Source organism: Alnus glutinosa, chromosome 1 (genome assembly GCF_958979055.1).
Source record: "Alnus glutinosa chromosome 1, dhAlnGlut1.1, whole genome shotgun sequence".
Classification (NCBI taxonomy): Eukaryota; Viridiplantae; Streptophyta; class Magnoliopsida; order Fagales; family Betulaceae; genus Alnus; species Alnus glutinosa.
In genome coordinates this window covers 47959454-47976912 of record NC_084886.1, presented here as the reverse complement: position 1 = coordinate 47976912, position 17459 = coordinate 47959454, and positions in this window count along the sequence as shown.

The following is a 17459-nucleotide window of genomic DNA, read 5'->3' as shown; positions in this document are numbered from 1 at the left end:
AGTCTAATTATGATAATGGATAAATTCTAGGCAATACTGTGATGCTGGGTTTATTTGGTGTATTTTATTGATGGTGATTTTAGGCCCTGTTTTGTTGATGGCCAAATATTAATAAATTTCAGTGGTTTTAGATTATGTGTTTGATGATCCGGTTAAGTATATTGGGTATTTATGGATTTGATTGTGTTCTAATATTGATGGACTGTGATGTGATCAAGAGAACTGATTTGAGCTATGGCTACTGTGGTTGAGTCTTGCTAGCCAGTTAGTTGTTCTGTGTTAGCAGTGTTATGATTAGTTGGGTTGTGATGATTTTGGAAGTTAGAATTATTTTAGACTGATTATGTGTTTATGATATTGATGATTTTGAGTTGGATTTCTATTACTTGCGTTCCTGTGTATTGTAAACAGGGTGTGGATCTAGATGATAACTTGCTAATTGGGAGTTTTAGTTGTTAACGGACAACGTGTGTTTAAGCTGTATTTTGGGGATTATGATCCACGGACTGATCAATTTTAAGAGTCTTTAATTTCTATTTAACCGATTGTGGGGGTAGTAGCCGTGGGTAGTGTTGTGGGTTGTGGTGTTGATAGTTGAAAGTGTACTGATTTTGAGTATTATCCTGTTGCTCGATATTTAGATTGATTATTCCATTTTGGCTAAATGGGAAGAATTTGGAAGTTAATTATTTTTGGTTTGTGGGTGTATGGGCATGTTTCTGCTTGGCGGGAGTATTGAGTTATGGTTACTATTCTGACTGTGAAGGATTTTTGGGATGATTTGTCTTGGGTTGGGATCTAGTTGAATTGGTAGACTTTGTTTTTAAAATTGAATCTTATATGTTTTAATTTTGGATAGAGATTTTGTGTGTGTGTGTATATATATATATATATATATATATATATATATATATATATATATAGGATAATTTAGTTTAAGTCTTAGAATTGAATTTCAGAACGCTCCGCTAAATTTTATCCTCGTGTTTTATTTAGGTAAAAGCTCGACCCTGACACTAATGGAAAGTCCAGGTAAGGGGATACAACACCAAAAAACCCCCAACAAGATTTTATTACAAATCTTTTGAAAAAGTGTTGGGGAATTTTTACAAAGCGTTGCTCATGCGATTTTTAATGCTAAGCTTTATTACTCATATGATATTGTTTAAGAATTTTGAGCATAAATCACAGTTTTGGTTAAGAGCATTTTTAAGAATTATGATTTATGCATAATTATAGTTAAGACTAAGAGCATTTTAAAATTATGAATTATGCATACTCACAGATATGATTAAGAGCATATTTTAAAGTTATGATTTATGCATAATTACAGTCATAATTAAGAGCATTTCAAAGTTGTGAAATATGCAATGATGAAAAAGAGAGCATTTGAAAGTTATGACTATAGAGCATTCCAAAATAAATGACTCTATTTATGAATACAGTTTTGAAAGAAAAGAGAATCTAAAGTTAAATTCTGCACATGACTACAGTTATAAAAGCGGCTCTTACAGTTTTGAAATAAAGTTTACAGATAAAGCAGAGCCTACAGTATTACAGAAAACGTTCATGTGCAGTAATTGTTTAACCTTGAGGCACTACTACAGTAGAATTGGTACCCATAGGGTAGCATGGCAAGCATACCGTAAGTCGGTGTGTGATACCAACCGAGGTTGGCCTTCACCTAGGGAAGATCCCCAACCCAGCGACTCTTCTCTGTGACGACAGGCTGAGTCTATAGGTCCTTTGGACAAAGCCAACGTGCGCCGCTCACGGGAATTGGCGGTGTAGAATCTATAAGAGGTTAAACCACAGAGAAAGGATTAAAGAGAAAACTGATAAAAAATAGTATACTGGATCATAATAAACTGTCATTCTCATTTATAAACTGTCATTCTTATATCATTATTCATATTCTTCAAATTCTATTTAATTGTTCATATGCTATGCCACCTGTCCTAAAACAATACATTTCATTTTATGAATCATGCTTTAATATGTGTTTTCTTATAAAACATAAACAGCCTAGCATAACACTTCTCAGACAATTTTCATAACTTTAATCTCGAAACTTATATGCACACTAAAAATCACATATCATAATTTTTAATATACTTAAAAATACTCAGATCACCCAAAATAAATTAAGATCAACATACAATTGGTTTAGGTTATAAATCAATTTACATTATGCAATTCATCATAGGTGAAATTAATTCTTATCAGTGAGTGGAATAAATCTGTCATTATGCATGACTAAAGATTTTGGCATAAAGGTTTATAACATGTTTTATTCCCCTGGTGTTGTATTTTCCTTACTGAGTTGTCGAACTCACCCCTTTTCCTCCACCCCTTTCCAGATGACAGCAGTAAGACGAAGTCTTTTCCTTGTAAGGGCATAGACCTCGCTGAGAGCGATAGTTCGTGATGAACCGGCCAAACCCTAATATTGTATAGTATGTTTTGTTCTTTTTGGAGTTCATGACCTTGTAAAGAATTAGTAATAGAAAGGTTTAATAAAATAGGAGTTTTATATTTATATGTTGTAAATGCACGCTTCCATTTATATGATTTTAGTACTCAAACTCACGTTTCCCTTATATCCCAAAACGGGGGCGTGACAGAAGATGAGGCCGGACATTGTACACCAACATTTGCTGGTGATGGTTTATTTGAGGTCGAGTGCAGGGGTAGAAGGTATGCTGTGAATTTACCTGCCAAGACATGTGGGTGCAGAAAGTGAGATGTTTCTGGTATCCCATGTGCTCATGCCATCTCATCAATATGGCATGGTGGAGGCAACCCTGAGGATTATCTGAGCCCATACTTTGGCAAGGAGATGTACCTAAAGGCATACACACCCATCATCTACCCTGTACCTAGTGAGGAGCAGTGGGCTAAGACAAATCAACCCATCATTGAACCACCTAATGTAAGGGCATCTTCAGGAAGACCTAAAAAACTGAGGAACAGAGGGGATGATGAGACCTTAAATCCCTACACAGTTAGAAAGGGTAGTACAAAGAACCAATGTAGGATGTGCAAAAAATATGGTCACAATACTAGAACATGCACTGCGAGGATGCGACATGATGAAAGACAAGAACGTAGGCGGAATTTCTATAGAAAACATGCAGCAGATCTTGACTGCAATCTTGAAAGGGTAAGTGTTTCCTGTGTTATATTTATGATTGCAAACTTGTATGTTATTCAATGTTGTTTACTAACTAGTTTATTTGATTTTGTTTGTAGTTGGATGGTTCATCCAGTGTCCCATCTGTGGCCCAATCTACTGCATCAATGCCAAGTGCCCCATCCAGTGCCACATCCAACGCCCCATGTGTTGGTAATCCTACTCACCCAATAGGAAGTAGGGGTCAAAAGAGGAGAAGAGAAGATGGTTCAAGCAGTGCGTCTGGACAAGGTCAGGGAAGGGGTGCAAGCAGTGCATCTACACAAAGTCGAAGTCAAAGGAGCACAAGAGGAAGGGGTGCAAGCAGTGAAGGGGAAGGACAAGGTCAGGGTGAAGGCATTGCAACTGCACAAGGTAGAGGGCAAAATAAGACAAGAGGAAGGGGTGAAAGCAGTACAACTACTGCACAAGGTCGAGGTCAAAGGAGCACAAGAGGAAGGGGTGCAAGCAGTCAGGGTGAAGGCATTGCTACTGCACAAGGTAGGGGGCAAAAGAGCAATCTCGGGTTGGCCACCAGGATAAGAATATCTGGCAGGTTGAGAACTTCTGTTTTACAAACAGGAATACACAAGAGCAAAGGAAAACTCCTTGTCGATCTCACTGGAAACCCTGCTGGACCACCAAAAGTTCCAGGGGGTGGACCAGCATGCTCATGGGGTCCTCCTAGAAGTGCAACTGGTATCACTTTTAGAGTTGCTCCCCCTGATTTCGACATGCACAATTTGGTTGCTGTATCCACTGTCATTCCTCAACCAGAAGTACAAGGAGTTGCAAAGAAGAATGACAAAGGGAAGAAAAAGATGTGGAGAGTCTGAACAATATTTATTTTGTTATGTTAAATTGAATGAACATGGTTTATTATTATGTTGACATATGTTAAAGTGTGATGATAGTTATATTATGTTATGTTATGTTAAAGTTTGATGAACAAGTTTGCTAGTTATATTATGTTAAAGTGTGATGAACATGGTTTATTATCAATAATGAAGTTAAAAGTGTGATGATTTATGGAAAGTTAAAGTGTGATGATTTATGTTAAAGTAATTGGTTATGCAGATTATGGTATGGAAGTATTTGGTTGTGCAGGATTGTGGTAAAATTTGGAACAAAATTTGTTACCAAGTATTTACTGCATAACTTGGTACCAAATTTGGTTATGTTGCCCACTTGCAACCACTGTTGTAAATTGATTAGGCAGGTTATGGTATCAAGTGGATTTGTGTAGGTTATGGTATCATCGTGTTGGATTTACTGTCCATTTTGTAAATTTGGTACCAAATTTGCAACAAAGTTTAGTACCTATTTACTGCCCCTTTGCAGATTTGGTACCAAATTTGGTATGCCAAGTGCCCAAGTTTGGTACAAAAGGAAAAGAGAAGTGCATAATGTTAATGCTCAAGCATATGAGGATTGTGGTCAAATTTGGTACCAAAGTTGTGGCCAAAGATACTACAAAATTTGGTACCATATTTGCTTATGCTCATTTGCTGCCCACTTGCAACCATTGCTCATAATTGAATTGTGCATAATGAATTACCATACCAAGCACCATACAATGTCAACAACATCAATATTAACAATGACATTACAGAATCTTGCACTACAAAATACTACAACTACAACGTTAGCATCTGATCAACAACAAAATTGATCAATTGATCATCCTACAATTGATCAATTGCTTCACTGCAACATCATTCTTAATGGAAGAAACTCTCTGTTGTACGAAGGATATGCCAGCAACCACATCAACATCACCCATGAACAGACCAATGCAATTTGGTACTTCCTCTCTACTGACCGAAACTTATCCTTTTGTCTCTGTAGTTTGAACTTGTATTTCTCAGCTTCAGCCTGCATTTCTCAACTTCATTCTTGTATTTTCCAACTTCATCTAACCTATTTATTCGACTCAGTTCATGTTCGGCCTTCAGTGCCTTCAGATTCTCATGCCACGACACAACTCTCTGACCGTAGACACAGATTTCAGGATCACGCCATTTAAAATAATCACATCTCACCTCTGGTTTCTGAATAATCGGAAATAAAATCAAATCAACTCATTTCACGGTAAGTCAGAGATAGAACCCTAAAGGAAAAAATTTGGGGAAAATCAAAAGGAAAAACTTTGCGGAAAATCAAAAGGAAAAACTTTAGGGAAAACCAAAAGGAAAAACTTTGGGAAAAATCTCTTACCTTGTAATCTACACATGAAAAAAACCTCCTAACAAAATTACTTAGGGTGAACGACGTCCAAGATGATGATGTCTTTCCACATTTGTATACTGGACCGTTTGATCTGGACTCTGTCGACTCACTGTCAGACATAGGCTCCATTTCACCCCGGCGCCGTAACTGCACAAATGGCCAAGAATAAAAACCCGTCTCCTTCATGAACGAAAATAGGAGTGAAGTTTAGGAGGATAATGGCCAATAATAAAAACCCACCTTTTTCACGATGTTGTTGGACGAAAATGTTTGAGAGCCCGATCTCTCTAGTTCGGCTGCTGTGTTGCGTTGGGAGGGAAGAAGAGTGTGTTTTGAGTTCGAGTATAACGGCTCTTTTGATCGTTTAGATGAGGGGCAAAAGTGGTAGTTCGAGGCTAAAATATCACGTGAAACGCACGTGTTTTGGCCTCCGTCATCGATTTAGAACAGAGGGTGACGGAATACCCTACATTGAACGGTTTTGATAACTTCATACACTCGATTGAACGTTTTGCTACATTGGTACCCTTAAGTGAAAAAATGCTATAGTTGGGTACCCTTTTGTGAAGTTTCCCCTACAATTAAATAAAGCAGACTTCAACATATAATCAAAAACCACCACACGTATCATCCCCAGTGAGTAAGAAATACTCACAGTAATTCTTCTGGCTTCAGAAAAGCGTTCACAGATATAATCACTGCAATATATACATATATAATACAAGCAAATAGTGAATTAGTATAATTCACTAAAAATTACATTTTAATCCTATTCTAATTTCTGACTTTTAATTCTTAATAAATTTTCCTATTTAAATATGATCTCCACATATACAATTTGTCTAATTATATTTTATTACTAATCTTTTATGCAGAATTTATTACGGCATTTATTAAGACTTTTAAATATCTATTTATCCAAACAGAATAACGGCATCAGTATTAATAATGCCTAAAATACTTTAAAATATTTAAGCGGCGTAACGGCGCTTTTGAAAAATAGTGACTCTTTTACTCAGGCATTATAACGATGTATTTATTAATTAAATACTTTGCTTGAACCTGATTTAAAACCAACATTAAAATGTTAGATACTTAAAATAATAAAAACTGTAAAATTACAAAACATTAAAACTAAACTTATAAATTAGAAATTTATAAAATAAATTAAAGCCTCACCAAATATCTCAAAATGGTATTTTGAAATATTAAAGAGTCTCTTTATTTTATTACTTTTTATATTTTTCTTTTTCTTTGCCTTTTGCTACTTTTTACCTTTTAAGTTGACTAACAAAAATAAAAGGTGGACTTACGTGGAAAAGAGAAGGAGATGGTCGATCAAGAATTGTTCCTTACTTCCTTTTTGTTTCTTCTTTTTCTTTTTGTCTTTTTCTAGACACTTCATGCTTTTATTATCCTTTTTGTTCCTTTTCTTCTTCTCTTTTTAACCCATCGAACACACACACCCACATGGTTCTAGAGCCTCATTTTTTCTTCCTTATCTCATTTCTTTACTTTGTTTTCTTACACGCACACACACAGGGGAAGAAAAACAAAGGACTAAAGGGAGAGACTTACGGTGAGAGAGAGAGCAAGAGGTTTGATTTTTCTTTGAAGATTTTTCTGCAGCTTTAAGAAGGAATGAGATGTTGCTCTGTTTTGGTTTCTTCACCGATTGAAGGAGGGGGAAGGTTTCTGGGCCTCCTGCTCAGTTTCTTCTCTCCATCTCACGGTCTCTCACTCTCTCGTTCAGTCTCCCTGTGTCTCTCGGCAAGAGAGAGTAAAGGGAAGAACAGGAAAGAAGGAGAACAGAGAAGAAAGAAGAAGGAAGGAGAGAGTTGCTGCGGGTTGGAAGAGAAACATAGAAGATGAAGAGTTTCTGGTTTCCTGCTGTATACAAAGAAGAGGATAGGTTCTTTGGGGTGCTCTTACTGCTTGCTGTGCCAACAGAGAGAGAAGCAGAAAGAGAGAAGAGAGAGCTTTTTCTGATTTCTGCACTACACTAAAAATGGAGAGAGTCTCGACAAGAGGAAGAAGCTTTCGGCTTGGTGTGAGGAAGACCCATCTCCAAGCTTCCTTTTATAGGAGACCAAGATCAACCCAACACAAAAACAATCTATGGATAGATGATACACAGGTGCTTCAACAATGATTATAAGATAAGAATATAGCTTAATATCTCTTATCTATATCTAAATTGGAGTTAGTTTCTAACTTTAGAAACTTAGTTTGCTGTTTTCCTGTAACTAACGAAGCTGTGTGTATGTGTGAACTGGGCTTACATGTGCTGGGCTGATTTGATCATGTGGTAATAAAATGGGCCCACAAGATTATATATTAATTTTCGTCCTATTCAGAGGTATAATTTTTCACGGATGTTTTCGGGTACTAAATGGAGTCCAAAAATTATGAAATTTAGAGGGTAGCTAGAAGACTTCGAGACAAACGTTCTGGCTTTTGAATCAATCAAAACAGAGTTTGTTTAACCCTGTTTCCGTAATTTCAAAGTTTAAGTTCTGTTTGAACTTTTATTAAACTCAAACTATAAATGCTTCTTAATAAATAAATATTTATTTTTATAAATATTCATATTTATTCATTTGTCTTATTATTAGGTCTTAATAATGAACTGGGCTTTGAATTTTGTAAATGATGTAGGTAACTTTTGTGTTATTGGTTGGACTTGATCGGTTTGTGATCATAGATAACTTATGGCGATATGCCGTTTATGATTGTAAGTAACTTGATCAGTTTGGGGTTGAGTGAAATTATATATGGTGATACGTTGTATTTGTATTTGTTATTGTTATTGTTATTGTTATTGTTTTAATGCATTGATATGAAGTTTGTGTTATATATGAGTTTATGTGAAAATAACTATCGTTAAGAAGACATATTGAGTTGTTGTGAATGGAGTATTGAACTTTGTAAATGATGTAGGTAACTTTTATGTTATCAGTTGGACTTGATTGGTTTGTGATCATAGATAACTTATGTATTATGTTTTGAAATTACTTATGGTGATATGTCGTTTATGATTTAGGGTAACTTGATCGGTTTGGGGTTGATTGAAATTATGTATGGTGATATGTTGTATTTATTATTGTTTTTGTTTTAATGCCTTAATATGAAGTTTGAGTTATATGAGTTTATGTGAATGTTTATGAGTTTATATATATAAACAATATTTTTGCAATTAGGTATTTAAAAAAAATATAAAAATATTGTATTTTATTTATTTTTAATTTTAGAGCCGTTTTAAGTGTTAAAACGGCTCTAACAATATATTTTAATTATTTTAAAACTTTTGAACCGGTTTAACACTTAAAACGGCTCAAAACTTATATTTTAATAATTTTCTAATTTAGAGGCATTTTAAACTTTAGAGCCGCTTTTTAAAACGGTTCAAAAAGTTTTGAACCGTTTTAACAAGCGTCTCAAACCGGTTGGAGGGCTTTTTCTTAAGCGTCTCAAAACTTTTTGAGACGCTTTCAAACAGTTTTGAGACGCTTTTATAAAAGCGACTCCAGTTTGAACCGTTTTTTGCACAAACGGATCAATTTTAATGTTTAATACTTCAGGTGTGGACCCGTTTGTAAAACGGCTCAAAAAAAAACGACTCAAACTGTTTAGAGCCGTTTTAAGGGCTTAAAAGGGTTCTAAAAAAGCGGCTCAAAACAGCGTTTTTTTTGTAGTGAGATATTTTATTCAATATCTTAAAAACGGGGTGTTACAGACCTTATCAACAGCAACCTTCTTCTCTTCTGGGGGAGGAAGGAAGTGTGATGGTGTAACAAGTCCAGTAGTAGTGATTAATGGGACCGTATTAGGAACTGCTGGAGAAGTACTCTTTTCTGATGAGGACTTCTTAGCAAAATCCTTGTAAACAGTCTGAATAATAGCATCAGTTTGTGGGAATTTGTCCCACCATTTAACAAACCAATGGCGATCAATGATATCACCATCTTTAACATAATTCCATTTTAAAATCTAAGAAAACTTGAATTTTATAGCAAAATGCATTATGGTAGGGAATTTCTTTCCATATGCATCAGTGTTGTAATGGTCTCTGAAGGTTCCAAAAGCTTTGGCGAGCTGCAGAGGGAAAATGTCTGGAATTGCTTCGAACTGTCCCCACCATTTTGAGAACCAAAAAGGGAGTATCCCAGTGAACTTTTTATCAAAATTAATAAACCATGAATGGTTGTTGGTAGAATTCTGGTAAAGCATAAATCTGAACCAAGCATCAATATAATCATAATAAGAATAAGACAGTTCAAAATTGGCAAGCATTCTGGGCTGGGAAGGGTGTTCACCCCAATCTTTGAGAAGGAGGACCTTATCAAAGTAGACGCTCATGTAGAGAGTCTTACCGGTTTTTTGGTCTGGAATCGGTTTGAAATGGGCCAATTTTGTTTCAACCAAAATAGTGGTATAATAGGAAATATCTTTGAGGGGGTGTTCAGGAACCCAATGAAAACGAGGGGGAAAATAGGCAAGAGCCAACTGGCTTGGTTCTTTAATGGGAGCCATTCCTATCTCAACAAAAAACAGATGCTGGAAATAGGGTAAGCGAATATAAGCTGAGGGTTTTTCAGCTTTAATAAATGGCATTCTTGGTCTATGGGAATGACCAAGGAATGGACTGTATTCAGAGGCAAGAGCGCTACTGAAAGTAATATTTGGCTCAAGGCAGAAGGTCATGAACCGGTTAGTAAGTGCCAACGAAGTAGTAATAGGAAAGGCAGCTGGAGTGCCAATAGGGGAAGATTCTGGTTTAATGGCCAGAGGCTTAGAAACAGGGGGATTAACAATTTTTCCTTTTCCTCGATCCTTTTTACTTGCCATGGTGGCACTGCAAAAATTCACTAGTGAGAAAATCAGGAATGGAATTATTAATTCCTTTAATGTATTCAATATCAAAGTCAAAAACGCTTAAAATTGCTTGCCATCGAGCAAATATTTGTTTTGAAGCAATATTTTCAACATCTTTTTTCAAAACATATTTTGCAGATTTGCAATCAATTCTTAGTAAAAAATTTTGATTTAATAGATCAAACTGAAACTTTGTAATGCAAAGAACAACAGAAAGGATTTCCTTTTTAATAGTACTATAGTTCTTTTGTGCATTATTCCAGGATCCGGAATGAAATCGAACAATTTGTTCAGATGATCCTGGTGAAACAATCTGTTTCAGAATTCCTCCATAACCAATGTTGGAAGCATCAGTTTCAACAATTTTGAAAGCAGTATCAGTGGGAATTCCTAAACAAGGAAGAGATCTAACATGAGTTTTGATCTCTTTAACAAGTGAAGTATGAACTTCTGTCCAAGGAGGATGATTGTTTTGCAACCTATCAAACAAAGGTTTGCAAGATTTTCTCAAATCTTTGTAGAAGTCAGAAATATAATTCAACGACCCAAGGAATCTTTGGAGTTGATTTTTATCAGTGATAACATCAGGGAATTTGCTAGCAAATTCAATAGCTCGATCAATGGGACGAATTTGTCCTTCAGAAATGTCAAAACCAAGGAATCAAATCTTGGTTTGAAATAATTTAATTTTCTTTGCAAAAACAACAAGTCCATTGGTTTTTATGATTTCTAGAAATGAGTTCAAATGTTTCCAGTTTTCATCAATGGATTTGGAATAGATGAGGACATCATCAATGTAAACAATGGCAAAGTGGCTAAAAGGGTTAAGAATGTTGTTCATGATTCTTTGGAATTCACTAGGGGCATTCTTAAGACCAAAAGGCATAACATTCCATTCATAATTTCCAAAAGGTGTGGTAAAGGCAGTTTTATACCTATCCCTATCATCAATCTGAATTTGCCAAATTCCAGATTTCATATCAAATTTAGAGAAGACGAGGGCTTCACTAATGCGGTTGACTATGTCTTTCCTATTAGGAATAGGGTACCTAATCCATTCTAAAACATCATTCAAAGGTTTGTAATTAATCACCAACCTAGGAGAACCTCTTTCAAGTTCAGCATTTTTCATAACATAAAAAGCAGCACAAGACCAAGTGGACTTGCTCTTGCGAATAATATTCTTCGCAAGTAAGTCAGCAATTTCTTTCTGGCAGAAATCTAAAGTTTTGGCATTCATTTGAATGGGCCTAGCTTTAGTAGGGATTTTCCTTTCGGAGAAATCCTTAATATATGGTAAAGCAACAATGTGCTTCTTCTGGTGCCAAAAAGCATTGGGTAGGTCTGAACAAACAGTATCAACCAGTTTGTTATTAAAAGCAGCAATCTTAGATTGCAATAGTTTGTTTTGGAGTTGCTGGGCAATTCTCTTGTACTTGAGTTCCTGTTTTAAGGAATTCAAGTGTTTGGTTTTAGCAGAGACTAGGTTGAGCCAATCCAGCTTAATATCTAGTCTGGATGCAAAAGTAAATTTTACTTCTATACCCATCTTAACAGTTGTTATCCCAGTTTCATCAATAAAAGAGATAGGGTAAAGTAAGTAAAGGAAAGGATTTCCTAAAATTACTTTATCAGTCTTCATGTTTTTAACAAGCACAGAAGGAATGGGAAAACAAACATCATTCTGGCAAACATAAGCTTTACTAAGCTCACACTTAATATGAAGAGAATCTCCACTGGCAGAATTTAACCTTTTAGTGGATTTCTCAAAATATTTACTAGGGACTAATCCCTTCTGGATACAGTTCATGTCAGATCCAGAATCAATCAAAGCAATAGCATCAAAAGAATAATCTTTTGCTATAATAACAGTAATTTTTGCATACCATTTGGGTGGTATGAAACTCTTGACGAGTTTAACAAATTTTAAATCACTACTGGAACAGACAGTTGCATTGTTTGATTCAAGATTATTAGAATGCCCATGTTGATTACCAGTAATATCCTCAATTTTAAAATCTTCATTTTCAATTTGGAATTTCTTATGAAGATTTGTTATTAACAGTTGACTTTTTAAGTCTTGATTATCAGATTTAATATGATGCATATCATTTTTCAAATCAACAATGTCTTTCTTGATATTACTTATCTCATGCTGCAAGTCTGAGATAGTAATAATTTTGGATTTTTGTTTTGAAAAATCTTTCCAAAGTTTCATCAAGTGAGATTTTGGTTTTAACAGATTTTCCAAAATCATGCTTCATTGTTTTCTTGAGTTTTTTAAGATATTCATCTTTTAACTCATCATTTTCAATTTTTGAAATTAAAGTGATTAGTAAATTTTCTTGTTCTTCTTCTTTAGAAGTAACATTACAAAATTTACTTTCATAGCAGGATTTACTGCAGCCTATTTTGAAAACATCTTTACTGGACGATTCGCTAGCAGAATGATAGCAAGAATCATCAGAAGTAATGGCATCATCAATGTAGGATGAGTCAGAGTCAGAGTAATCTTGGGATTGTAAAATCCTGAAAAGATCAATCCTGTCTTCTTCATCAATTTTTAAAGAATTAATTTTATTCTTTAATTTATTAGGTGGATTTGGACATTTATCAGCATAATGTCTCTTTTTACTACAATTAAAGCATCTTCCCTTAGAAGACTTAACAGTTTTAGAACGCTTATGCTTTCTAAAGATTTTATTAGGCCTTTCAAGCTTAACAATACGTCTTTTAGTATGACGGTATTTTTTAGTGAACTTATCAGGTTTATTCCTATGTCTCCTACTAGGAGCAATGAGAGGTAAACCAAATTGTTCACAGAAATTACCCATTTCATACTTAACTTTCTTAGCATTTTTTAATTGTTGTCTTATCATTTTCTGATCGACACACATTTTAATGCCAAGTTTTTTAATAATTGAAAACATATCACCATAGGTTAAGTTTTCATAATCAATAGATCCCGTAATGGGATTAACAAGTTCATCTTTTACTTTATGAGCAAATAATGAAGGTAATCCATCAATGAACTTTTCTTTCCAATAGGGCTTAAAACTATCAGTCTTAAGCATAACACGGGAAATGAAAACATCTTGATACCACCTATAATCAGACATAGTACGACATCTAAGATTATTCAAATAATCAGAAATACGAGAAGTAATATTGGACGGAGTCCCAACAAAATGTTTAACAATGATGTATATCAAAGTATTGACACCATCAGGCAATTGATTGCCATCATTAAGGATGAGAGTCCCATCATCATTGGTCTTAACAGCAGTTTTAATCCGGGTTTTAGCATCTTGAGAAAGATGCTTGTCCCACCAAGCATTGAGGGTACCGGAAAAACCAGTGGTTAATAATTCAACAATATCATAATCAGAAATGTCATGGTTAGTCATGTAAGCATTAGCAACCATAGACATATGATTCATCTTATTAAGGATTTCCTGTTCAGACAAACCATCAATATTTCACTCATATAATTTATCAGCAGAAACAGAAAACTGGTTTTGAAAAACCCTTTCTTCATACTATAAATTAGGGGGAGTGGGTTTATTATACCAATTCTTGGTAAGGTTAACAGGTTTGGATTTAAAAATTCTTTAGATTTTTGGAGAAATGTCTATTTTCCCAAAATTTTCTTCAAGAATTTTAATATTTTCATCAGTGGATGAGTCAGATATAGAAGAATCAGATTCCTCAGATTTTTCAAACTCACTAACAGGATGTTTAAAAACATTCAAAACATTTTTGCCTTTGTCATGGTTAATGGCGCAGGCTTTGTTAATATTGGAAGAAATATTTGAAGAGCTAGCTTCAGGAGTACTCTCACTAGTAGCCTTACAAAGGCTTCTCTCTAGAAGCATTTCTTTAATTTTTTCCAAATTCTTTTGGCTATTAGTTTTTAAATTAATTCCTCTTCTTTCTTCTGGTAAAGAAATCAAAGGTTTTTCTACATCTTTCATAACAGCCAAAGGAATAGGTTTTTTAATAATTTTAATAGCAAAAGATTCAATCTTTTCTTCAATACGATCAAGTTGTTGACCAATAATGTGAAGAGATTGACTAGCAAAATTATTTTGTTCAATAATCTTCCGAGTCTCAGAATGAGTACCATTCTTAGAAGTTTTATAGGGAGAAGCAATGACAATAGTGTCATCTTTCCCCTTTACTCGGAGGGTTTCAACAGGAGGATGAGAGACTTTAACAACAGTGTTGTCTTCAGCCAAAACAAAAGATTTTTTAACAACATTCAAAACACCAAGTTTAACCTTTTGAAAAAAGTCGAAAAACAGAGTATGTCTCTGCTCTTCAAGCATCTTTTCCACCCACTGAAGTTTTAACAAATCTTATTCCTTTTGAGAAAAATATTTAAAATAGATTATTCTCTGTTGGCGGTTTTCTTCAGATCGAAAGTCTTTTTCTAAAGAAGGCCAGTCAAGATCATTAAAACCCATTTTCTTAGGTTCAGCAAAGGTAATAGCATTGCAATGGTGAAAAACAGGCTCAGGCATAGGAGCATTTAAATCAGAAGCAGAGGGAGAAACATCTCCTTCTTCAGCTTGTGAAGCTTGGGAAGGGACTGCCGATTGTTTGGCAGAATAAAAAGCTTAACAAACTTGGTAACTGGTAGCAATTCCTTTTAGCTTGTAATCAGCCAAAAAGTTTTCAATATCTTTATCACGTTTTTGAAAACCTTCAAGTAGTTGAATCAGCAAAAGAATTTTTTCTTTGATTAGCATGCTTATTGAGGGGGGCAGAAAATGGCTTATAAATGCTTATTGAGAGTTACTTATGAGCATTGAATATTGCATATTCAATCCTCTTAACTCGCATATGTTAGGCTCTTAGTTTCAGTGTAATATAATGTTTTGTGTTATTTTTCTGTTTTAGGCATTCTCATGTGTCTAAGGAAAAATACAAGCAAATCCATCACTTTTATGGCTTAAAACACAAATTCTGAATGCTGCAAGAAAAATGGGTTCAAGCTCACTAACTACCTAGGCTCGAGCGCACCAACTACCTCGGCTCGAGCGCATTCGTGTGACAGAACTAACAGCAAGGCAGAAATCAGAAAAGGAAAGAGATTTCCTTCTCCTGCTTGGACTAGAAGTTCTAAAAGGCCACGAATTAGACTAGGGTTGCTCTTGTACTCTATAAATAGGTCTCTAATTTGTACTTTAAGGGTAAGCCACATTACATAGAAAAAATCAATAGGATTAGTGGCTAGGTTTTAGGAGAAAAGTGCTTCAAAGTTCCAGCAACTTCTTTAGATAGATTTCTCTCTGACAAAGACGATTTCCAGCAACTTCATGAGCGGTTAATTCATCCGTAGGGTATTGATGTAGCCATTTCCAAGTAATTATGGTGTAATTATGTTTTTCTTTGGGAATTCTATGAACATGAATGATGGTTGTTTAATCTTGAGATTATGCTTTAATGTTTATATTCAATTTTAATAAACATCTTATCTTGTCTTAAAAAGTTGTTTATTTCTGAAAACATAAGACTGTGTGTGTGTGTGTGTGTGAGAGAGAGAGAGAGAGAGAGAGATCAACCAATCAACTAAAATATAAATGCAGAAAATAAATAAAATAGATATTTCTAAACCCAGGAAATTCACTATTCAGAAGAAAAAGCTAGTTACATAGCAGTCGTATTCACATACCCCTAATGCAGTAGTCGTACCTCTAACTCTAACACGTACCTATACGTGAACGCTTCTCAACCAGACATTTTATCTGAAGAGTTCTTCAATGGATTCCTTTAGCTTAGAGCTCTTCTCTAAGCTAGACTTCAAATGGTTGATCAAATCACACAACTACTTTAAGAGAGTTAGCACATCTAACAATATCTGCATAAACACCCTCTCTTAGCACAGTAAAATTATATACCAATATATAGCAATAAACACTAAACCCTAAGCATAAAATCCAAAACCCTAACCCTAAGTAAACTATTTATAGCACTAAACCATAACCCTAAGTATATATACTATTTATAGCACTAAACCCTAACCCTAAGTATATTATTTATAGCACTAAACCCTAAGCCCAATTTAATATACATATATTGCATAAACCCTAACCCTAATTATAATATATATTGAAACACGTACTTAACCCTAAACCTTAAACCTTAAACTTTAACTCTAAGTGTATATACTATATATATATATATAGCACTAAACTAGCTAGGATACGTAAGAGTTCATTAAATTAAATATTTAAAGTAGTTTCAGACTTTTTTAACGTGAAAATTTTAAAAATGTATATATATATTTATAGTACGTAAAAGTAAACCCCAACTATATATACGTACACATAATATATATGGTACAAATCTAAGGTCGGAGTATATAAATTGTATATGTAGAATATATATATATATATATATGCAAATTAATTGGAAGTTATTTGGCATATATTTTATAAAGTATTTAAATAGTACACGAATGTAAACCCTAACCCTAAATGTATGTACCATTAACACATGTATTAAGATAAACAATGTCTTAATTAGTTATGGGATAAATACCAAGATATATATATAGTACGTACACAAGTTAATGTAAACCATAACCCTGCGTATGTTATATATAGCTTCAACCTGGGTTATTTTTTAATAAATAGTATATATACAATATTATGGACATAGTATTGCATGGAAGTTAATTGGCATATATTCTTAAAGGAATATATATGACACGGATGTAAACCCTAACCCTAATTAAGTATATATATACTATATATAGCACTAAACTAGGGTTAGAGTTCAATATATAAAATATACCGTTAACACATGTATTAAGATAAACAATGACTTATACGAGATTTGACTAAATGTTGAGAGTTGAAATAAACTATATAGTATTAATTAGTTATGGGATAAAATACCAAGATGTATATATAGTACGTACACAAGTTAATGTAAACCCTAACCCTGCGAATGTTATATATAGCTTCAACCTAGGGTTATTTTTTAATAAATAGTATATTGAAAAATTGAATTGACTTCTAACAAAAAAATAAGTGTGTGTGCACAGTAGGGGTGTGCAGCGGTTCGGAAGTCGGTTAAATCGGCGAAGTCGGTTCGGTTAACCGACCATGTCGATTAATTCGCCAACATTTAACCGACAAGAAAAAATTTTGAAGTTTTCGGTTAAGGCGGTTAA